Source organism: Heterocephalus glaber, unplaced genomic scaffold (assembly GCF_053883595.1).
Source record: "Heterocephalus glaber isolate CG9 unplaced genomic scaffold, H.glaber_assembly_v1.0 deba00001688, whole genome shotgun sequence".
Lineage (NCBI taxonomy): Eukaryota > Metazoa > Chordata > Mammalia > Rodentia > Bathyergidae > Heterocephalus > Heterocephalus glaber.
Window position 1 is genome coordinate 6606412 of NW_028258413.1, and position 24848 is coordinate 6631259.

At 39.6% G+C, this 24848-nt stretch overlaps 1 long non-coding RNA gene across 1 annotated transcript in view; it reads left to right on the forward strand.

The window, feature by feature from the left end:
• Window positions 1-2465, forward strand: part of LOC110345976 (uncharacterized) — a 372088-nt gene extending 369623 nt beyond the window's left edge. The window contains exon 3 of the long non-coding RNA XR_015446443.1: window positions 1423-2465. This is a non-coding gene — a long non-coding RNA (uncharacterized LOC110345976). The remainder of the gene's footprint in view (window positions 1-1422) is intronic.
• Window positions 2466-24848: the final 22383 nt, after the last annotated feature.

The following is a 24848-nucleotide window of genomic DNA, read 5'->3' on the forward strand; positions in this document are numbered from 1 at the left end:
TTCTGGGCTTCACACTGTTGAGATAACAGCAATGACATATTTGCAAACTTTGATCATTAAATCTTACAATTGGGTCTAGAAAATTCCATACACATCTGTAGGCAGGAAGGAGGGAAGAGAGAGGGAGGGCAAAAGAAAAAGTGATTAATGAACATTAAGTAATGCCATTTGCCTTTTAAAGATTAACTTTAAAGTTTTACAACCCCTTTATCTTATTTTGATTGGTCCGAGAAATACAGCTAGAGCCTGGTGGGAGGGGCTGTTGATCATCCTAGTGCAACTTCAGCCAGCAGAGCAGCTTAGAGTCGTTGGCATTTCTTCTTGTTTAGTCTTCTACCACCTCACTGAATGTAGACAAATTAGAGAGGGACTTTCTATGATCAGTAATCTAAGAAACTGAGAAGCCATGTGAGACTTCCATTTCCACATGCATACATGCTACGTTTCTGTGGAAATGTCATTTGTTTTTGAATTATTAAGCTAATTTTAACTCTTCACCAGCTGGCAAAGTGAGGGTCAGCGCTACCTGCTTTACAAAATCGGACTCAGATTACTCTCAAGAAGATTTCTAAGCCCCTTTGCAAAACCCAATGCTAGAGGCGCTCCCGGCCCTGGTTCTTGATCTCCAGGGCGAGCTATCGAGAATGTTGCTGAAGGCATTTCTGTGACCTACTTAACCTGGATCTTGTGCCCTGTCGACTTCTGATAGTTTGAACTGCCCAATCTCTGCTCCTGCATCATCATAAAATCCTTTTAACATTTCATCCCCCACCCTGAGAAAATGTATCGCCGTTTCCAGGATGTGGCTTTCAGCTGCTTTGTAAACAGCCTGCGGAGGTCCCTTCAGCTCCTCTCACCACGTCAGTCTCAGCCCCTCGCAGTCCCATGAATCCTGCCCTGGCTGCATGCTTTCAGTGCCATGAAGAGTTTGCCCTCTGATCGGATTGGGTCACTTCTTTGCTTCCTTTTCTCCCCCACGTCTCTCAGACTTCTCCCCCAGGTCTAAAACATCTTCTCTTCCTTTAAACATTTTGGATCCTGGAAGAGGAGGGGACCCTTTTCTTCCTTGCATCCTCCTAGAAGCATTACTTTTCCACTTTGATCTTGGAAAACGCTAAACAAATTTACCACTTATTAGAGAGACTGGCATTCTGGCTGATGCTGTGTTTTTAAAAGCCACTTCCCTGCTATTTACCCTGACCTTAATTCACTAGTTTGTCTTTTTCTGAATTCATGATTATCTGCTGTATTTTATTTTCTGTCTTTCTGAGTTTCCCTGTCGCCTCTGAACACCTCTAGCTTCCATTTGAGATTAAATCGTATGCTTAATGAGATTTAACCGCTGCTTCCTATATCCTCTCTTTCCTGTGAGTGCCAAATATTATTTAATCTTAAACCTGGCCTTCTTTTCTTCCTTCTCAGGCGATGTACACATTAAATTGGAAATCAGCTCCGCACCAGATCCAGCCTTCCTTCCCACTTGATGTAATCCTGTCCCATATTGAGGTAATTAAAATCTTCCACTATTACCACCTTGCCCTTTCTTGCTCTGTGTGTGATATTTCATAGTTCATTTCTGCCAGGACAGCCTATAACATTACCATTACCACATTTTCCATCAATTTATCGTACAAAATTCTTGTCCTCCATCCCAGCGTTTTCCAGAAACCTGTCATTCAGTAATTATCAAATTCTCCCCATCAACGAAACATCCACTTTTTAAAAATTTTCTGTGGATTCTTACAGACATGAGTGCCTCCGATAGAGTAATCATTAAAGGTTTATAAAAGCCTCAGGATTAATGTACGAACACGAATGAGGGTTTGTTAAACAGTAATTGGCCACTTTATGTAAGCAACCACACGCGGTGGCTAGAAAATGATTCTGATCTATGCCCATGTCGCTTGTGTGCTGATGACCTTATAAAATGGCCGCACATTTTAAAAAGGAACAGAGCCTGCGTATAAAGGAAATTTCGAAAATCTAGGAGCAGTCCTTGGATTGTTTGCTGCCACTGCTTCTAGGCAACAGGCAAGAGATGTTTACAGTCAGGGCTCCCCTGCCCCCACCTCTGCCAGCTTTTCATCTGCTGCGGCTGCTGCTGTTGATAGAAGGACCAGGCCCAGGGCCTGCTGGGGCCCCCTCCTCAGCTGCAGCCTCGGGGAGCCCAGCTGTTAAGGTCCATCTCACTAATCACCTCCTTGACCACCGCTCCACTCCGGGTGGACATTAATGTTGTGTTCAGAGGGGATAGCGCTGCAGAGAGAGGAGAGAGCTTGATTTTTCATTTCACCTGTGAGAGACGCAGCATCAGAAGTAGGCACCTCCTTATCACTGGTGCTTGACTTCCCCGACCGTCCTTGGCCCCTGATTTGGGGCAGCCCGGAAGAGAGGCCTAGTCCTCCAGCTGAGGGTAGACCCCAGAATTGACACTCTTGACCCAGCTTCACAAAAACAGTTTCTCCAAAGGGATGCTCACAGTTTTGCAGCACGATAAGCAAAGAGAAAGGGAGAGGATTGCAATTTACTTTCTTAAAGCATGTGACCTCCATCTGTTTAAGAAATGGAGGGGCGAGTATTTCAAGAAAACAACAAAGTAGGATATCAGATTCTGAAGATAACTTATTTCTGGCCCTGAGAAACAAGCTTTCATTATCCTTTTATCTCATGGGAAGTAAGAGGGAGATATTTTAAAAGGGGAGGAAGGACTTTTATGAGGGAATTGAAGGAAAGAAACATTGAGAACAGAGGTTGTGAGGCCTCTTAACCTTGACCCCATGCCACCCAGAGCTGGCTCAGGCAGAGCCAGGAGAGTGGCACCTGAATTGCGCACCTGTCAGCTTGGTGCAGGTTGGAAGGAGGCGGTCTCTGTCAAGGGCCTTAATCTGTCCACTTGATGGGAGGCTGGACCAGCTCCCCTCCTAGAGTTCTATACTCTGACTTTCTCTGGTGAACAACTGCCTCAGTCAGATGGAGCGGTCTTACAGCTTGCTTATTAGGAATCCAGATTTTGGAGCCTGTCCCTGTGTCCTACACCGTGGGTCTGTTACTTTTCTTTAATTCCTGCATCAGTAAATTGCAGACGATATCCCATCAGGCGATTGTAATGATTTAATGAGATAATATGCACACATCACTTAGAACCCAGCTTGGGACATAATAAGCACTTGAGAAATGTTAGCTATTTTCATTCATAACTTTTTCGATGAGTTAAAGGAAAGCATTGGTAGCTCAAATTCGACTTTGTTATTGCTATCATAGTTACCATTGCCAAGAAAATGTGTTAGTACGTAATATACTTGGACCAGACATTTTTCGAATTTTACTTGTCAAAATGAGAGGAGAACTCAACCTAAAAGTTACACTAAAAATCAAACTTCAACATAAACATCTGTGTACCTAGAGAGGTCAGGTGGGCATAATCACTATTCAAGTGCTTGTGATTTCTTGTTTCCTTTCAACTCTGTAAAGAATACTAATGGCTGGCATTTTTTAGTGCAGGAAGAACTAATGATATGATTGCATTTGATCCTTAGCTCCCCCTCAGAATATGATGGTGACTTCCCCTATTTTACAGAGTAGGAATCCGGCTCACAAAGGTAAAATAATTTTTCTGATTTCCCTATCTATTAAATGATGGACCTGAAGACTCCTATGTCCTCTGATTTTAAATCCTACAGTTTTCTTACTATGTCTTTGTGATTTTATCACAGAAGATAGGATACTGTGTGTGGAGTAGATTAAAAGCAGAATAACCGGAAGTAAGAGACAGAGAACATAAAATAACCTTGCGGAATAATAAATTACTAAGATTCATATCCCACAGAGCAAGGAGCATGCTTCTGAAAGAAGACGACAGACCTGACATCTATCGAATGTCTGGCATCAGAGCCCCGTGCTATTTAAAGACACCTCTGGAAAAGGCATTGTCCTGATTCACCCACTGCCTAGGTACAAATGCAAGTCCTTTTCTCAAGCACCTCTTGCCTCTTCCATCTGAATTCCTCTTATGTTTCAAACATTTCCTTCTGCTTTTTCAGACAAAACCAAGTGAGAGTCTGGCTGAAGTTTTGGGTGATTACACTCTAAATACAGTGTATGAGGAAGACTGGGGTCAGACTGCCTGGAACACTTGCACTTCTGAGCCTGTCCTGGATACCATTTCATTTTAATTTAATAGTGTTGACGTCCATCTGTGTGATGGTTTCACATGGACCCTTTACCCCTTGAGCTCAGCTATCTTCCTTTACACCCTCTTAGGAACTGGGAAGCACTAGGAAGCATTTAGTTATAATTTTTCACTGCCACAGAGCAGGTGTGCGTGGGCATGTGTGTGTGTGTGTGAGACACACACTCATACACACACAAAGACAGAGAGAGACAGAGAGAGAGAGGCCATTTTTCTTAGACTTTTTCTCAGTCATTTGAACTCATTCCATCTTAAAGGGCATTTCAGGTGGAGAAGCCATAGAATATGCAGGCAGGAATCTGCCTCATGCACCGTGGCCATATGGATCAGAAACCCAGCCCAGGGTGGAGGCTTCAGGAAGAGAGATGAGCAACTGCTCTGACCACCCCTCTCCTGAAGATCTCCAGGGAGTAGGAAGTCCGGTGTTCATAAACATACCTGCATTGCAAGGTGGTGCAGAAGACTAGGGTGAACTGTTGTTTGGTCTTGAAGCAGAGAGGCACAGCTGGCCCCTGTTCCTGGGACAAAAGTCTTCTTTAAGTGTATTAGTGAATATGGCACCTGGAGAAAACAAAAATATTTTCCTCATTACGATGGAAGTAGTGAGATAGAGGGAGAGTGGATGTGAGGAAAAGGAGACATCATGAGGGACAGCTCAGGGGTTAGCAGGAAAGAACCGCATGGGAACCTCTAAAAGCAGTGACTCAGCTCATAGGAGCTGAGTAAATAGATGAGATGGGTCCATGGAGATCATGGATGTAGAACTGAGAGGGATTATGAGGGATTTAGGATAATTTTTAAAGAATCTTACATTTTTTGTGTGTGACCACCGTCCCACTGTGCAGTTGTAGAATTTGCTAAGATTATTTTATATTAATTTATCAACTTTCTAGCACATTGTCCTAGAAGAACTTGCAAGAATGCAATGCCAGCGTGTTCAGGACACTGTCTCCCCAGTGGCGGATTGGTGCATTGGGGTTCTCCTTGGAAATACTGTAACTAGCTCCTATGTGGGCAGTGCGTTTCTCCCGCAGGGTTAGAACACGTTTCACATTAGCATCCCGGGAAGCCAGGCTGCTCAGCGAGCCCTTGACTGGGTGAAACCTAAGATTTAATCTCTGATGAGTCCACATCCGAGAAGCACAGAGCTGAGGTGATGAGCGCTGTTTTGAAAACACCAGGACTAAGCGAAAACTCTACACTCTGAATGGTGAGATGCCTGGTCCTTCTTCCCTTTACCGTAAGAATAGCAGCACCCTGTGTCCCAGGTAAGACAGCAGACACTAAAGCATTCCTTTGGGTAGAAAATGCCCCACTGGCACTGAACATTTCAGGATCTTGCAGAAAATGTCAGTCTCACAACTTCACACACCAAGGGACCAGTAACTGAGCCCAGCCTGCGGACACAGGGCAGCCGAGGACCTGTTCGTCCTCCAGCTTCCTAGGGGTGGACAAGAAACAAGCCAGAAATTGGAGGTGTCAGAGTCATCACATGGACGGTTTAGCACAAATCAACAGATGAAGGAAATGTCCAACAAATGTAGAAATTCAGAAAGCAGAAGAAAAATATTTATAATTAATATCTTCAGGTAAACAAGGAAGCAGCTGCAACATTGAACCAGTAAGAAGAGACCACACAAAAGAAAAGAGAATATAAAAATGTGTTTTCAGAAATGCTAGTAGGATGAAGCATTCATCTGAAAGACTGAATAATGAAATGGAGGAAATGCCCCTCAAATTTAAGGAAAGATAGAAAATAGAAGAAAGATGATGAAATTAGGAGATCAATGTAGGAGGTTAATGCTTTTTTAAAATAGGAGATTTTTTTTAAAAGAATGACAAAAAGTGAGGGATAGAAAATGATCAAGTAAATTATTTACAAACCTTTCCAGAATTTAAAGAGAGTTCTAAGATTGAATGAGATTACCAACATCAGCTCAGCATGAACTCGGCCCACCGATGATTCTAAAGCTGGTGAGGAAAGATAAAAACAACAAGGAATCAAAACAACATTTGACTTCCAAAAGTAGCTCTGAAAATTAGGAACAAATACAAATGCCTTCAAAAATTTGGAGGGAATCATTCAAGAGAATATGTACAATTCTTGTGATGCAGTTTGAATGCTATAAAACCAAAATGTGATAAAAACAATTGTCTCTAGAAGTTTGCCTCTTCTCAAGCAGTTACTATGAATCTGTGTTCACAGAAGAAGAAGATAAAAGGAACAGAGGGCAGATCCAGAGTTGCCTAGGAATTGGGAATCCGTAAGAGTGGAACAGTAAGTAGAGAAGTACACTTAGAAAGAAAACAAAAAAAGTAAATGTGATCATAGTGCATTATACAAAGTGTGGTGATATTTACATAGTTTTAATAATACTAAAATTTAATATTAATCTAGCAAGATTTTTATATGGCCATTGGGTGGTTATAATGAAGGAAAGTATATGTGAGTGTGTGTGTGTGTGTGTGTGTGTATGATGTACATATAAAAGAAGTGTTGGAAGTGATACAACCAAGACATATTTACATCTCCCAAAGTAACAAATCAATAGATAATATAGAAAACTGAAAAGTCAAGAAACTTCTGAATTTATCCTTAGGCATATAGAAAAAAAGCTAAAAATAATTGCAAGCAGTCACTACCACTGGATTTTTTTTTTTTAGTAGGATTGCTTTTATTTTAAACGTCGCACAACTATTTGTCTCTTTGTATTTATAGATTTGTGGGGGGAAGTTTGAAGCATGAGATTTGTGTCCAACTAGAATGAAAGAAGTGAAAGAAATCACGAGCAAGGAATACATGCAAATACAGTTCATCCCCACTGCAGAATTAGGGATGTTCCCACAAAGCTATTAAAACACGGAGGGCCATGTTAATAAGCATCTGGAGAGTATGCAATCCATGGCAGACACTTGGCTTAGTATTTACTAATACACTAGAAAGTGGAAAAATGAGCAAAGGGCTAAAAATAATACAAGATGGTCATGAATACTACAAACTACTCATAATCATTTCATGAAACCTGACTGATATGTTTGGCCTAAACAGAAAAAATTTTTAATTATTAGTAGCTGATTGCAAATCAAAATATTTGCGGTTTTATTAAGAGTAATAATTGTGAAACTTGCTTTTATAAATAATTTACTACTAGTTCTACATTATGATAGCTAACTCTTGATCCACATGGAACCTACATTTGCGGTGAACATAACAAAGAATCTATGTATTAATTTACAAAAATGATATGTAGAAACCGGGTATGTAAGTTGCAAGACTAGGGAATTATCAAATTACATATTTGTCCTCATAGAAAATTGTACAAGTCTGATACCTTTAGTGTAAGCCTGGAAAGATGTCTTTCTTCACCCTAAGTGATCACATCTCCCATGTTTAGAATATATTTATATTTTAATTGATGTACAGTAACTATACACATTTAGGGGGTGTGCTGTGACATGTCAATGCAGGTATACCATATGTAGTAATCAAATAAGGGTGGTTGGTATTGCTTATCACCTCAGATGTATATCATTTCTTTTTTTGCTGGGAACTTTCAAAAATCTCTTCATAGCTACTGTGAAATATTCCATTAATTGTCTCAACACAGTTGTGTTTTAGAACATTATGATTCGCTCTTCATATCCAACTGTAATAGCCATGTTCACTCCAGCCCTCCCTCCATCAACCACAGCCTTCCCAGGCTCTCATAACCACTATTCTATTTTCTACTGCCTTGAAATCAATCTTTTGGCTTCTCTATATAAATGAGAGGATGTGCTATTTGTCTTTCTGTGCCTGACTTCCTTTGCTTAATATGTCCTTCATTTCCATCCAGGTTGCTTCAAAGACAGAATTTCATTTTCATGGCTGAATAATATTCTATTGTGTATTTTATCATAGTTTCTTTATCCATTCATCTATTTATGGACACTGCCTTACTTTCACATTGCTTGAACAAAATACCCTTTAACAAAAAGTTAAAGGAGAAAAGGTTTATTTATCTCACAGTGTGTAGAGGTTTCGTTTCAGAGTCAGCTGGTTCCAAGGGAGGGCAGCATGGCAAAAGAACAAGGCAGAAGAGAAAGAGCTCATGGTATGGCAGGAGGAATGCAGTGAGTCTTCCTTCTTTCCCTTTTTATGTCATCCAGGCTACAAGCTTATCAGTTGGTGCCACCACACCCAGTGTGGATCTTCTCTCTTCAGTGAGTCCGTCACCCACAGCTATGCTAAACTCATCAGTGGACTAATCTACTATCACACACCCATGATCCAGTCATTCCCGAAAGCCCCAACTATGAGTGCATGAAGCTTTGGGAAGACATCTAGCTATAAGCCTTAACAGACACCTACTTTAATTCTGTATATTGACTGTTGTGAATAACACAAGCATGAGCCGTAGCTGTCTCTTTAACTTACTGATTTGTTTACCAACATATGTCTCTTTACTGGCGAAGTCAGGTTTTTGTAGACAGCATATAGGTAGTGCTTTTTTAATCCATTGAGCCAATCTGTATCTTTTAATTCCAGAATTTAATCCATTATGTTGAAGGTTATTATTTATAGTTTTTTTTAAATGCAGTCTCTTTATGTTGCCTAGGCTGGGCTTCAGTTAGAGACCCTCCCACCTCAGCCTCCTGAGGAGCTGGGATTACAGGCATGAACCACCAGACCTAGCTATTTAGTATTGTTAATAAATAGACATACTCCTGTCATTCTGTTATTTCCCCTTGTCTTGTATATTTATTCTTTTCTTGTTCATCTTTGTGTTTTTGTAGGTTGTATACTAATAGAGATCAATTCTCTCTCTCTCTCTCTCTCTCTCTCTCTCTCTCTCTCTCTCTCTCTCTCTCTCTCGCTCTGCTATCCAGGAGTATGAATAATTTCTTGTGTTTTCTTGATGGTAGTCACCCTTGCGTATCTACTGTGGATTCCCTCATGTATTTCTTGTAGCATCAGTTTGGAGGTGATGAATTCCTCAGATTTTATTTCTCTTGCAAAGTCTTTATTTCTCCTTTATTTCTGAAGGATACCTTCACTGGGTATAGTATGATTGGTTGGCATTTTTGGTTTGTTTCGGGACTTTGAATATATCATCTCATCTTTTTAGCATGTAAAATTTCTCTTGAGAAGTTTGGTATCAGACTAATGAGGATACCCTCATAAGTGACTTAACTCTTTTCTTACTCTTTTTAGAATTTTCTCTTTGTTATCTACTTTTGCTACTTTTGATTGTTTGACTAAACTATGTTTCAAAGAGGATATTTTTGGTTGAATTTAATAAAGTCATTTGAACTTCGTGGATTTAGATTTCCAAATCATTCTGAAGATTTGGGAAATTTTCATCAATATTTTGTTGAATAAGTTTTCTATGCCTTTCTATGCCTTTTCCCTTCTGTTCCCCTTCTGGACCATTCATACTGTGAATATTTCTTATTTAATGATGCCATATAAGTTTCAAAAGTTTTCTTCATTCTTAGTTTTCCATTTCTTCCTCTTTTTTCTCCTCCTTCTACTCTTTCTTTTCCTCCTTGCCTTCCTCTTCCTCCTCCTCCTCATCTTTTTCCTTTTCCTCTTCATCCTGTTCCTCCTCAGCCTTCTTTGTGTTTTGAATCTTGCAGAGTTCTTTTCTTTTCTTGGTACTGGGGATCGAACTCGGGACCTTGAACTGATGCAGGAACCACTGAGCTAAATCCCTGGCCCTTGCAGAGTTATTTTAAATTACCTGTCTTCAATTTCAGAAATTCTTTCTTCTGCCTGTTCATTTCTGTTGTTAAAATTCTCAGGGCTCTCAACTGTACTTTTTGTTTCACTTATGGAGTTTTTCAGCTCCACAATTTTTGATTGGTTCTTTTTAATGATTTCTATTTCTTTTTTGAATTTCCCATTTACATTATGAATTGTCTTCCTAATTTCAATGAATTTTCCTTGTCCTTAAAATTATTCTTTGGAAATTTTGTCAAGAAATTCATTGATCTCTTTTTCTTTGGGGTCTGTTGCTAGAGATTTATTGTGTTCCTTTTGAACCTTGTGTTCCTTTTAATTTTTAATGTTTCTTGTGTCCCTACATTAGAATTTGTGCATCTGGTGTGTCAGTTGCTCCACTAGCTGTGGAAGAGGCTTTTGTTTAAAGCTGTTTCCTGACATTGAGTCCTGCTGTGTTGGTCAGAAAGGCCACGTTGGCTTTGATCTGAGGTGGGTGCATGGGTGCAACGTGTGTGTGTCCTGTACTCCACATTGGTGAAATGTGCAGGCTCTGAGTGGCCTGAGCTGCAGGGGCTGTGGCTTGCAGCAGTGGTTAATATGTAGCTCCCTTAGATGGGGCAGGTTCATGGGTGCACACCCAGCTGTGTGTGAGGGGTGCCTGTCACTTTCCAAAGGCTGTGTATGTGGTTTAGCCATTCTGAGGTGGCATTGCCTTCCTGGCAGCATGGTGGGTTGTGTGTGTCTGAGGGCCACCTGGTAACTGGGCCACCTTAGTGGACCCAGAAAGGTGCTGCATGTTCTGAGGCTGCACAGTAACTCAGTGGGGCATGTCTGCCCCATTGCTTTCTGGGGATGGAGATCCCTCCAGCTCAGTGGGCTGAACTTCTGACAGTGGGATGAGCAGCTATTCTTAGGGCCACAGAGAATGGGCAGGGCTGCCTGGTTGCATCCTGGAGATCTAGGTCAGCTTAGCCTCTCAGGAAAAAATGCTATGCCACTTCCAGGAGCCATGGATCTGGAGCAGAGCCATACCTCTTCCCCAGGCCTCTGTCCCAAGTAGCTCAGGGTAAGCTGCCCGGCTAGTCTATGAGACAGAGAGTGAGTGGGTGTCACTTCTTGGCTGATTCTTGGGACAGTGGGACAGTGGGCAGGGTCCCCCAGGGGTTCATAGTTGGATTGGTGGACCTGCTGGGGCAGCTGCCTGATAGCTCCAGGTAGGTGGTCTCAGTATGCCTCTGCACCAGGAGTCTGTGACCAGGAGGTCGCAGTGTAGGCCAGCATCTTCCTCATTGCTGAGACACAATGCCTGACGCCCACAACTTAAAAGAGGAGAGGTTCCTTTTGGCTCACATTGTAGTCCACAGTTGGCTGCTCCAAAGAAGAAACAGCATGGCAAAGGGTCACGGTGGAGGAAAACCTGCTCACACCATGGTGGTCAAGAAGCAGAGAGTGAGTCCAGGCAGGAGCTGGAGAGGGAGAAAAACCCTTCCAGGTCACTTCCTCAGCGACCAGACCCCAGCTTTTAACAAACAGCAAGTTGGCTGTAAACCCCCATAAACCAGTCATCTTCCCGAGCCCCGCCTATGAGCACATGAGTCGCTTGGGGAACAGCTAGGTATGACACGACACTGGGACTCTGGGCTGTGCAGCAGTGTTCCTCCTCACATGTCCCAGCTGCCTGGGGCCTTGGGAGCCATACAGTTCCCTAGTAGCAAATGGCTCGGGTGCCTGAGCCATGGTGGGGACTCTATCCTGCCGAGTAAAGACCTCTGGCTTCAGGGTGGATCTCAAACTCTTCATTTTCTGGACGTTTATCCCAGTATCTCATACCTACTCAATACATGTCTTCTCAATGAATGATTAAATGAGAATAAAAAAGAAGAAAATTTTGGAACGTAATTTGAGAAATCCAGAGTCATGATTGAAATAAACCAGAGAGAAAAGAAGCTGTTTTATTTTAAAATATTTAAGTCATGCAGATTCTATAACCCTCTTCAGAGCTCTAAAAGTCTCACTATCAGAAAATGTCTTTCTATATCTAAATTAAATCTTTAGATTCAGAGTTTAAGATCATTTCCTCTTTCCACCCACTCATTATTGGATGTGGAGACGGCTCACAGGTCCAGCCCCTGAGCGGGCTGGGGTGGGATATCCCTGGAAAAATGCAATCCAGCCATTGGCCGGGCTTCTCAGAAACTCCTGGAACCTGGTGAGAAGTCAAGCACAGAGCCAGACTTTCAGGACAAGCTGGAAGAAGCCAGAGGTTACAAAAGCTGTGAGAATGACAAAGCGAGGTTGGTAGAAGGATGTGACGGGGCCCATACTCTGATCAGGCCGGATCCTCAGGGGCAGGGGCATCGAGAGGCTGTGATTGGGGGGTGCTTGGCTTTCCTTCCGTTCTGCCTGGGCATGCTCAGTGTTCCCTGGCCTGGGGAGCTGCGTGCGTGTGGTGAATTACGTTGTCTGCTACCTGCCTTGAGAGAATATTTTTATCCTTTGCCTGTGTCAACACCTCCCTGTCAATCACACAATCATCACTCTGTCCCACAAGCAAGAACCTCTCAGACAAGTGAGGGCCATTCTGCCTTTCCACTCACTCCTCTGGGTGAAATGTCATTTTTTTAGAGTTATTTTTAAGCCATCTAATCAGCATTGATTCCACATAGCTGCCACTGACATGTTCAAGCCTGAACACAATTCTTCATATTTTTCCTTAACATCTTAAACAATAATATTTCCTTCTTTCTCAGTGTCATGCAATACAAAATGCATGATCTTTAACATCAAAAAGGTCCATGTTCAGAACTAACTTTTTCTATATATTCTGGCTTCTCTGGAATTTGTTTAATCTCTGAGCTTAATTTTGAAATTAAAATGTTGGCAAATAGTGAGAATTTTTTAATAAGAAAGATTATCAAAAAATACCTAATACCTAATAAACATTTGAGGAAAGGACATGATCCACTTGTTAATTTTTTTCACCATACTTGTGATTGAACCAATAAGCTTATCCATAGGTAAGTGCTCTATCACTGAGCTACACCCAGCCCTAAATTTATTTGTCATTTATACATTTATTTATCAATATATGCCTGTACTTTTTAAAAAATTAATTTTATTGGTACATTTTAGTTATACAATATAATGACATTCATCATTGGAAATTTGCACCTTTACATAATCTCTGGCTTTTGTAGCTCCCTTAGATGGGGCAGGTTCATGGGTGCACACCCAGCTGTGTGTGAGGGGTGCCTGTCACTTTCCAAAGGCTGTGTATGTGGTTTAGCCATTCTGAGGTGGCATTGCCTTCCTGGCAGCATGGTGGGTTGTGTGTGTCTGAGGGCCACCTGGTAACTGGGCCACCTTAGTGGACCCAGAAAGGTGCTGCATGTTCTGAGGCTGCACAGTAACTCAGTGGGGCATGTCTGCCCCATTGCTTTCTGGGGATGGAGATCCCTCCCTCCGCCTTCATCTGCCTCTCTTCAACCCCTCCATCCCTCCCTATTTACAAAGACTCTGTTTTTATTTTTTCATTTTCTCATATTAATTCCATTCCCTTCTTTCCTTTCCCCTACCCCTCCCACTTCCCCTTCCCCTTTGCCCCTATTCTTCCTATTTCACATTATCTGTTATACCTTTTAGTCCTTATTTACACTTTCAGGTTCTCACACTAGAGAAACTATTCGGTATCTACACATGTGTGTCCTATTTGTTTCACTTAAGAGTATCACCTCAATGTGCATCCATTTAGTAATAAATGTCTCTAATTTCTCATTTCTTATGGCTGAGTAGTACTCCATTTTATTAAAAACAAAACAAAACAAAACATTTTCTTTATCCAGTCTCCTGTTGATGGGCATTTGGGCTGCTTCCAAGTTTTAGATATCACAAATTGTGCTGCTATGAACAAGGGTGCACATGTATCGCTGTGGCATGATTCTTTTAATTCTTTGGGGAAGATATCTAGTAGAGGAATAGCTGGGTCAAATGGGACTTCCAGTCCTAGTTCTTTGAGGTATCCTCATACTGATTTCCACAGTGGTTGCACCAGTCGACACTCCCACCAGCAGTGGAGCAATGTTCCTCTTTCCCTACAACCATGCCAGCATTTGTTACTGGTTGATTTCTTGACAGCAGCCATTCTTTCTGGGGTAAGGGGAAATCTCAGCATTGTTTTAATTTGCATCTCTCGAATGACCAGTGATGTTGAACATTTTTTGATATGATTATTTGCTATTTCTACTTCTTTGTCTGAGAAATGTCTGTTCATTTCCAATGCCCATTTTTGGATTGGATCTTTAAATTTGGGAGGACTGATCTTTTTAAGTTCTTTATAGATTCAAGATAGTAGACCTTTGTCTGAAGAGCAGCAGGTGAAAATTTTTTCCCACATTGTGGGTTGTCTCTTCACACTGCTGGTGGTTTCTCTTGCTGTGCAGAAGCTTTTTAGTAAGAAGAGATCCCACTTTTGTGCTAGTTCTCGAGCAACTGTGGTTTTGTTCATAAAATCTTGCCTACATAGTGTCTTCAAGAGTTCCACCTAACCTCTGTTCTAGCTGGTTCAGTGCTTCTATTTTAATATTTAGATCTTTAATCCATTTCAATTTTAGTTTAGGGCATGGTGAGAGATATAGGTGTAGTTTGAATCTTTGGCAAGTTGAAACCCAATATTTCCATATGGTTTCCTTCCTTTATTTTTTTTTCTTAAATTCTTTTATTGGTACATTTTAGGTATAAATGTAAATATGTTTACATTTATCATTGTGTGCTTGTACCTGAACATGATGTATCTTGGTTCTTATTTTTGCCCCATTACCTGTGTGCCCTTTATCCCCTCTGCCCTTCCCTATTTACATAGAATTTGTTTCCATTTTTTCTTTTCTCATAGTTTTTCCTTTCCCTTCTTTCCTTTCCCCATCCCCTCCCACCTTCCCTGCCTGTTTGGACCTTTTCTTCCTATTTCAAATTATCAATCATTCATTTTAATCATTTTAATCCTTATTTACACTTTCAGTTTCTCACACTAGAGAAACTGCTTGGTATTTACACGTGTGTCCTATTTATTTCACTTAAGAGGATGGCCTCAATATGCATCCATTTAGCTATAAATGTCTCTAGTTTCTCATTCTTTATGGCACAGTAGTACTCTATTTTATATTAAAAAAATCTTTATCCAGTTTCCAGTTGATGGGCACTTGGGCTGTTTCCAAGCTTTAGCTATTACGAACTGTGCCGCTATAAACATGGGTGCACATATATCACTGTGGTATGATTATTTTAATTCTTTTGGGAAAATACCCAGCAGGGGAATAGCTGGGTTCAATGGGACCTCTAGTCCTAGTTCTTTGAGGTATCTCCGTACTGATTTCCACAGTGGCTGCACCAGTCTGCACTCCCACCAGCAATGAAAAAGGGTTCCTTTCTCCCCACACCCCCACCAGCATTTGTTATTGGCTGAATTCTTGATTGCAGCCATTCTTTCTGGAGTGAGGAGGAAGCATTATTAAAGAGGCTGTCTTTCCTTCAGTGAGGGGGTTGACTCCTTTGTTGAAGACAAGGTGGCTGAGTGTGTCTGGAGTTGTTTCTGCATCTTCTATACTGTTCCACTGGTCCTCAGATCTGTTTATTTTCCAGTGCCATGCTGTTTTTATCATGGTAGCTTTGTAGTAGAGTTTCAAGTTGGGGATTGTGATACCCCCTGCCTAGATTTTTGATACCCTCTGTTGCCTAGAATGGCTTTTGCTATTCTAGGTCTCTTCTGGTTCCAAATGAATTTTTGGATATTATTCTCAAGGCCCATAAAGTAAGCTGCTGGGATTTCAATTGGGATTACATTGAATCTATACAGCAGTTATGGAAGTGGGGCCATTTTCACTATGTTGATTCTTCTTACCCAGGAACAAGGAATGTCTTTCCATTTTCTGATATCATCTTTAATCTCTCTCTTCAGAGTGCTATAGTTTTCAGAGAAGAGTTCTTTGATTTCTTTTGTTAGGTTGATTCCTAGGTATTTCAGTTTTTTGGATGCTATTGTAAAAGGAATTGTTTGCCCTATTTCTCTCTCAGTGAGTCTGTTGATCATGTAAAGGAAAGCTATTGATTTTTGTGTCTTGACCTTGTGTCCAGCTACTTTACTGAATTTGGTTATAAAGTCTAGGAGACTTTTGGTGGAGTTCTTGCGATCATCTGTATAGAGTATCATATCATCTGCAAATAACAACAGTTAGACTTCTTCATTTTCTATCTTTATTCCTTTCATTTCTTTCTCTTGTCTAATTGCTGTGGGTAATGTTTCCAAGATTATATTGAACAGGAGTGGTGATAGTGAAAATCCTTGTTTTGTTCCTGATTTTAGTGTGAAGAATTTCAGTTTTTGACCATTAAGTATGATATTGGCTGTTGGTTTTTCATAGATGGCTTTTATCAGATTGAGGTAGAGATCATCTATTCTAAGTTTTTGTAGGGTTTTTATGATAAATGCATGTTGGATTTTGTCAAATGCTTTTTCTTCATCTATTCAGATGATCATATGGTTTTTGTCCTTGGCTCTACTGATACAGTGTATTACATTTATTGATTTGCATATGTTGAACCATTCCTGCATCACTGGGATGAATCACATTTGATAAGGTTGATGATCTTCTGCATTCCATTTGCCAGTATCTTATTAAAGATTTTTACATCTATGTTCATTAGTGAGATCGGTGTATAGTTCTCATTTTTGGTTTGGTCTTTCTCTGCTTTGGGGATCAAGGTGATGCTTGCTTCCAGGAATGAATTTGGGAGTATTGCTTCCCTTTCAATTTCATTGAAGAGTTTAAACAGTAGTGCCACTAGTTTCTCTCTAAATATCTTGTAGAATTCAGCAGTGAAGCCATCAGGGCCCGGACTTTTCTTAGTTGGTAAGTTTTTAATTACTTTTTCAATTTCATTGATTTATATTGGGTTCCTTAGAATTTTTAGTCTTCTTTGTTCAACTTTGGTAATTCATTCTTATCTAGGAATTTGTCCATTTCTTCTGTGCTTTCCATCTTATTGGCATATAGGTTCTTGAAGTAGGTATTAATGATCCTCTGATTTCTGCTGGATCTGTTGTAATGTCATCCTTTTCATTCCTGATTGCATGGATTTGGGCCTTTTCTTTCCTTTTTCTGATAAGGGTTTGACAATGTTGTTTGTTCTTTCGAAGAACCAACTCTTGGCTTCATTGATTTTTTGTATCATTCTCTTAGTCGCAACTGCATTGATTTCTGCTCTGATCTGTATAATTTCCTCCCTTGTATGAGCTTTAAGTTTGTCCTGCTCTTGTCTTTCTAGAAGCTTGAGGTTCGGCATCAGGTGGTTTAACTGGGCTCTCTCTGTTTTCCTCATATGAGTATTCACTGCTATGAGTTTCCCTCGTAAGACTGCTTTCATTGTGTCGCATAGATTCTGATATGTTGTATTGTCATTGTCATTTAATTGTATGAAGTGTCTGATTTCTCCTTCAATTTCCTCAGTGACCCATTGGTTATTGAGAAGTGTGTTATTCAATTTCCATGTGTTTATGAAATTCTCATGGTTTCTTTTGCTATTGATCTCTAATTTCATCTCATTATGACCTGATAATATACAGGGGATAACTTCAGTTCCTTTGCACTTACTTAAACATGTTATATGAGCAAGTATGTGGTCTATTTTGGAGAATGACCCATGTGCAGCTGAAAACAATGTGCATTCTGATTTTGTGGGGTGGAACACTCTGTAAACATCTGTTAAGTTCATTTGTTCAAGAGTTTGATTATGTTCTAGTATTTTGTTGTTCATTTTTTGTCTAGTTGATCTATTTGTGACAGTAGGGTATTGAGGTCCCCCACTACTATTGTATTAGTGCATATTTGATTTTTCATGTCTGTTAGTATTTGTTTCATATAGTTGGGCACATTAGTGTTTGGTGCATATATGTTTATGATTGTCATCTCTTCCTCTTGGATTGTTCCTTTTACAAGGTTGTAGCATCCTTCTTTATCTCCCTTAATCAGTGTTTGTTTGAAATCCACTTGATCTGCAAAGAGAATAGCTACTCCTGCTTTTTTTCGGGTTCCTGTTGCATGGAGTTTTGTTTTCTACCCTTTTTCAGTTTATGAATTTTTTTTAATTAAGTGTATTTCCTGTATGCAGCATATTGTTGGATCTTGCTTCTTGACCCATTCTGCCAGTCTATTTCTTTTGATTGGTGAATTGAGACCATTAACATTGATGGTTATAACTGATATGTATTGACTTATCATTGTGATGACTTTTTCTTTTTGTTGGATTCTCCCTCTTTGCATTTAACTTTTTGTTGTGCCCAATGGATTCACTCTGCTGGGCTTCCTGGGGTTGTGATCCTCCTTGTCTTTTCCTAGGTTATTGTCTAAAATTTTTTGGAGTTGTGGTTTGATGTTCAAGAAGTTCCTAAGGTGCTCTTTGTCATGAAAGTATCTTATTTCTCCATCAATTTTGAAAGATAGTTTTGCAGGGTTCCTCAATCTGGGTTGGAGGCTGTTTTCCTTTAGGGATTGAAATATGTCACTCCAAGCTCTTCTTGCCTCACAGGTTTGCATTGAGAAGTCTGGTGCAATTTTTATGGGCTTTCCTTTGTATGTGATTTGTTTCTTTAACTGCTTGTAGAATTTTGTTCTTTTGTTGGGTTTCTGAAATCTTAACTATTATATGCACATGTGTAGATTATTTTTGATCAAGGCTAGTTGGAGTCCTATATGCCTCACTTATCTATATGTCAAGTTCTTTTCCCCTCCTTGGGAAGTTTTCTGCTATTATTTCTGTGAACATTTTTTTTATGTCATCTGCACTGTCTTCTATTTCTTCATTGACTCCAGTCAGTCTTATGTTATTCTTCTTTGCATCATCTAGCATCTGCTGGATTGATTTCTCATGGTCCTTTACTTTTTTAAAGAGGTTTTTCTTTTCCTGGTCACTAATCGCAATCTTATCTTCTATGTCTGAAATTCTGTCCTCACATTGGCTCATTCTGCTGTGTAAACTTTCAATGGAGTTTTTAAACTTTTGGAAGTCTGTTTGCATCTGTTTTACGGATTCCATTTGTTTCCTATGTTGGGATTCCATCATGTTCCTCAGCACCTCTCTAGATTTATTAATCATATCTTGCACTGTGGGCATAATTGCTGCTGTTACCTGAGAAATTACTTCTGATTTCCTTTTTTTCCAGATCCTTTTTAGTTACTAGTTGAGGGAGTCCAGGTGGTTGAGTATCAGATTGTTCCATCTCATTTCCTTGGGGTTGCTGTAGGTGATCTGAAAGTCTGGTTTTGAGATATGTTTATGTGTCTTCTCATTTCAACGGTGGGTGGGGGATTGGGATATGTGCTGATGGCACTCGCATAACTCATCTCCTTGGCACTGGGAGTGGTGGTACAGCAGCCCAGAAGGTTCACCTCCTCTGTGCCGGGGGCAGCTCTGCTCCTTGGTGCTGGGCTGCCTGTTCTTAATATCACAAAGTCATGAAAAGCATTTATTCTTATATATTTCCTACAGGATTTAATGAACAATGATGAAAATATGACATATAAAATTACTATAGGTGTTGAGCATGGCCTTATGGAAAAATACTGAATTCTACTTCTTCCTTTCTATTTGGGACAGTTTTGTATGTGGCAATTTAGTTCTGAAATGAACTTCCCAAAGCACTCTTCCCCAAAGAGTTTCAGTTCAGGATTGGCTGCCAGAAAATTTTTACTGGATATGAAAGATGGCAGAGACAGCAGGAAGCTCTGAACGTCTGAGCAGGACCCCAAACACCAGTCAGCTTGTACACCTTGCCCTTGATCTGTGGTTCACTTTTGACCTCAGGAGCCTCTGGTCTACAGCGTCTGTACTCTTGCTAAATATCCTCCTTTGGTTGCTCTGTGTCCTGAGCCAGACACTTATAACCTTGAAGGCAAGTGTCAGCCCAGTCTGCAGGTCACCCATGGCGCCAGGCTTAGACACAGGGCAACTGGACTTCTAGTTTGTTTTTTGGGTCCCCGTGTATCCCTGCTGATGCCAATTTCACTTTACTTTCCCCTGTTTCATGCCCAGCTGTGGTCTGACATGCATGCTTTCCTTGCATTCAGTGAATTCAGACGCAGAGAAAACAGCTGTCCATAGATGTCATCACCGACTCCCTGTGATTGACTACATTCTGTAATAAGTCCCCAGTTCCTTATTTGTTGTAGTGATTATTCTTGTTGATTGAGTCCTAACTGATATGCCAGAAATTAGTTGGCTTACTTTGCTCCAAAACTGCCATTTTCTGCAGTTGCATAAATGACCTTTTTCATATCTGAAACTCAGCAGCCGATCTTGTTTACTCATTTCACAGCTGATATTAAATGAACTACAAAGACATTGTTATGGCCCATTCACATCTGTGTCCTTTCTTTGCATTTACATAGTTTACACTATTGAGTCCCTAATGTGCGCCAGGCACTGTGCTGAACAGCTTCATTTATCTCCTTTAATCCTGCAGAGACTTCAAGAAATAGGTTATTGTCATGATGTTCTTTAGAAATGAGAAAAGAAAATGTCAGAGATGACTAATTTTTGATGCTGCTTTGTATTACTGACCATATTTTAAAAACTACCAACACATCAGTTTATAGAAAACCAGAGTGTCATTTATAAAGTAAGGGTACATAATGAACTCCACAAAGAGCAAATGCCAATAGTTAAGTAAAAGATCAGAGACCAACAAAATTTCACTCAGTGAAGGATAAAGATAGGGTGTGGTAGAATCAAGAACTTGCATCTAGGTTCTGGATGCTTGACCAATGTTATATACCCTGTGTTAAATTTCAATATCAAACTATTAACCGGATTTCTATTGGAATTTTATTGAATATATCGATCCATTTTGGCAGAATGACAACTTAAGCATGTGAAGTCTTTTGGTCTATAAATCTGGTCTATTTCTCCATTTTTTTGGTTGCCTTTACTTCCTCTTTACAAAGTTTTGTAGTTTTAAGTATAGAAGTTTTAAAAAACTTTTGATAAATTTATCCTTACATATTTTATTCTTAGCATTTGCATTGCCTTTCCCAAGCCTAAAGAGTTAGGAAATTTGATAAAGTAATAAAATAGTAACAAAGTTGGACTAGAAAAGAGTTATTTATTAATGGTAAAACATCCAAGTTTAGTGGTCCCTCTGCAAACCAATGCGGTAAGTAAACACATTGGACAAAATATAGATAAGTGTAGCTCATTGTACCCTGCATAAGTACATTATGCTGTATTATTAGGTGATACTTCAAAATTGAACTGTCTTTGCTTATTTCTTAGGAAGCCATTGGATTTTGGTGTTGCATCAATGAAAAAAAATTATCAAATTCTAATGGAAATAATAAGAAATTTGATTTCCTAGCCATTCAACTAAGGTCACCAAGATTACCAACTCATTGAATTGCCTAAGAGGGATTCTCAAATCAAGGCAGGAGAATGCCCCAAGAGCAATAGGAATAGACAGTGCCTAATCTTCTCAGAATTGGGGGGATTTATATGGGACCACCTGGGACTTAAAAAAAGATTCTGTTTAGGTGATAATGAAACAAATGAGACTAGTTTTTATTTGTGTGTGTGTTTTTTTAAAGAATCTATGGGCAGTTCCTATATAATAGCAATGAGAAGAAAGTAGGTTATCACTTTCTTCATAAACCTTAATATTCTGTTTATTCAAATGTGTTTCGAGCATGAAAATGGGTAGTGAAATGGAAGACATTTTTAAGAGTGTACTTATCATCAGGAAAGTGTAAATTAAAACTGCAATGTCATCTCATCCTCGTCAGAATGGCTGTTCCTGAAAGGGAGGAAAAAAATAATATAGGCTGAAGAGGATTCAGAGGAAGGGAAACTCTCATGCCCTGATGATCGGAATGTAATTTAGTACAAGCCTTTATGGAAAACAGTGTGGAGTTTTTTCAAAGAAAACTGAAAATATGACTATGGAATAAACTGGGTATCTTGCTTCTGGTACACTGGTACTCAGAGAATTGAAGTCAGCATATGAAAGAGAAGCCTGCAGTCTCCGTTTATTGTAGCATTACTTACAGTAGCCCAAATGTGCAATTAACCAAATTATTCATTAGCAGATGAGTGGGTCACACAATGGAACATCATTCAGCCATGAAAAACAATGAAATATTGCGATTTGTGGCAAAATCAATGAAACTGGAGGATACAATGTTAAATGAAATAAACCAGGCATAGAAAAAGAAATATCATGTTCTCACTCACATGTGGAAGCTAAAAAAGAGTTAATAGAATAAGAGCATAGAACAGTGATTACTCAAATTTAGAGGGTAAAAGGATGGGAGAGAGAGTGAAGTTAGATATAGTAATAGGTACAAAAATACAGTTATATAGGAGAAATAAATTTTAGTGTTTTATAGCACAGTACAGTGATGGTAGTTTACAACAAGTTGATATGTATTTTTTAAAGAACTAGAGGAAGAGAATTCATAGACTCCAAACACAAAGAAAGTATAATTCTTTTAAGAAGATGGAAATGCTAATTACTCTGATATGATCAACACACAATTATATGTATTGAATTCACACCCATAAATATGTGCAATTATTATATATTAATTACAAATAAATTTAGAAAAAGTTAAACAGAGTGAATTGACAACCACATACACTTGATCATCAGTGTTACAAAGAAACTATAGAATAATAATGAGTAACAGCCCAAGCTGATTATAATTTTAGCATTAAAGATGTGGCAATAAAGAAGCAGATGGTCTTTCGGCTGGCCCTGTTTATAAATTCTTAAAATTATCTACACGGTAGCAGTCAGGGCTATTTGGGACTCTCAAATGGTAGTGGATTGAGCTCTTGGCCAATTCTCTTCTGCATAAATAATTTGCCCTGACCTTATGAAGGGTGATGTATACTTCTCTGAGACTGGAATCTGGGCTTAGTTATGGTACCTGCCAGTCAAACGCCGATGTGAGAATTGAAAAGGTGCCAGTTCCAAGCTTAGAACTTAAGGGCCTCCAGTGTCCCCTCCCCCAGGGTCCAGGATGACCACACGTGGTGCTGACCCATATGGTGGTCTGGGCCCATCTGGATGAAAGCCAGCCCCACCATGGCTTCAGCCTCAATCTCTAAGAATAAATGATTATTTTGCTGAAGCTTTGGGGTTGTTTCTTTTAGTCATCTCACTGTAACAACAACTAACTGATTCAGAAATTGGTACTGGAAGTGAAGTGCAGCTATAAAAAATATAAAAGACATACATACCAATGTATTTGGGATTGATCAGTGAAAACTGATCGGTTGGAAAGTGGTAAAGAAACATATATGTGGAAAATAACTATTTGTATTGAGCTTTTACTTCCTCTAACTTGTAAGATACAAATTTGCATCTTATGAACTTCAGACTTAGGTAGGATGGTTCTTAAGCAAACTGTGCAACCTGTGAGCTGATCCCTTTTAGGTGCATATATTTCTGTAAGAAAGAGATGAGATCAAAAAAGAATTCACAAGCGTGCAAGCAGAATATTGTAAATGTAGAGGTTGCTGGCTCCAAACACTATGCTATTCTTCATCTTGAGTGTCTCTATCCAGGTTCTGAGATTAAGGTATGGGATGATAGCAAAGATGAAATCAGTATTGGAATATGCAAAGGGGTCTGGGACAAACCAGGACTGAGCCCTCACACCCTTTCTTAAGGTCTCTGAAAGAACTGGAGGTGACTAGTACCTTCTATCCAGCTGCAAAAAGGGCTCTACAGAATGGCTTTCCAGATAAAACAGCCTATTTGGCTTCAACTTTATATTTATGACATAAAAGTCTAACATGGATAGTTTTTTTAATTAGGCAAGTTTAACTTTTAACTTTTTTATTTTGAGTCATGTAAAAAAATCATCAAATACTTTACATGACTGATATTTTACTTTAGTAGAATACTTTGGATTTTACCCCTCAGGTGCATTTTTATATGACAGATGAAGTATTTCTTATACAGGAAAATGCTTATATTAAGAGTTTCCTGGATTACTCATCCAAAAGGCTAACATGTCCAAGATGGAGTGGAGAAGAGAATCAAGCATCAGAGAAATGTGTAGTATGGATTTGGCTTTAGTACACTTGAAATGTACTAAAACCACTACAGAAAAGACCACAACATATTTTAAGAAAGCTGACGAGCAAACTTACTGGAAGCCAGGACCCAGAGGGACTTGGTTCTGCTGGAAATGTGAGATTTTCCCGCTGTCTACATAGAGGAAGTGTTCTGAGAAAGTAGCCCAGCTTGTACAAAGGGCATTTGAGATGAAGTGTTTTTCCCTTCTAGGAATCTTTCCTAAAGAGTTAAAGACATCATATTACACTGGTCCATGCACACCTATATTTATAGCAGCTGTAGTGCAACTCATAATAGCTAGATCTTGGAAGCAGTCTATGTATCCATCAACAGATGAATGGATAAAGAAAATGTGGTATTTACACACAGTGGAGTACTACTGTGCCACCAAGAAGGATAAGCTTGAGTCATTTGTAGGAAAATGGATGTGCTTTGAGACTATAATTAAGTGAAATAAACCAGACACACAAGCTTAAATATGTCATGGTTTCTCTTGTATGAGAAATCCAAATTATAAATAAAGAGCAAAATGAAAGTTAATAGGAATTAGGGAGATAGAGCTTTCTCAAGTGGAAAAGGGAACAAGACAGGGGGAGAGAGGGGAAGACAAAGGGATGAGAAAAGGAATGAAGACATGTTGTGTACCTGTATCACCTCCAGCCAGGAGTGTAGGCATTATGTAATGCAACCCTAAATAAAAATAAATTTTAAAAATAAATGGTCAAAAATGAGGATTAGGAAAAGAAATGGATCCATGGGCCATGAAGACAGTGGATATGAAGCCATTCCCTGGAAGCTGAATTGGGATCGAAACAAGGGCCATTCTGACC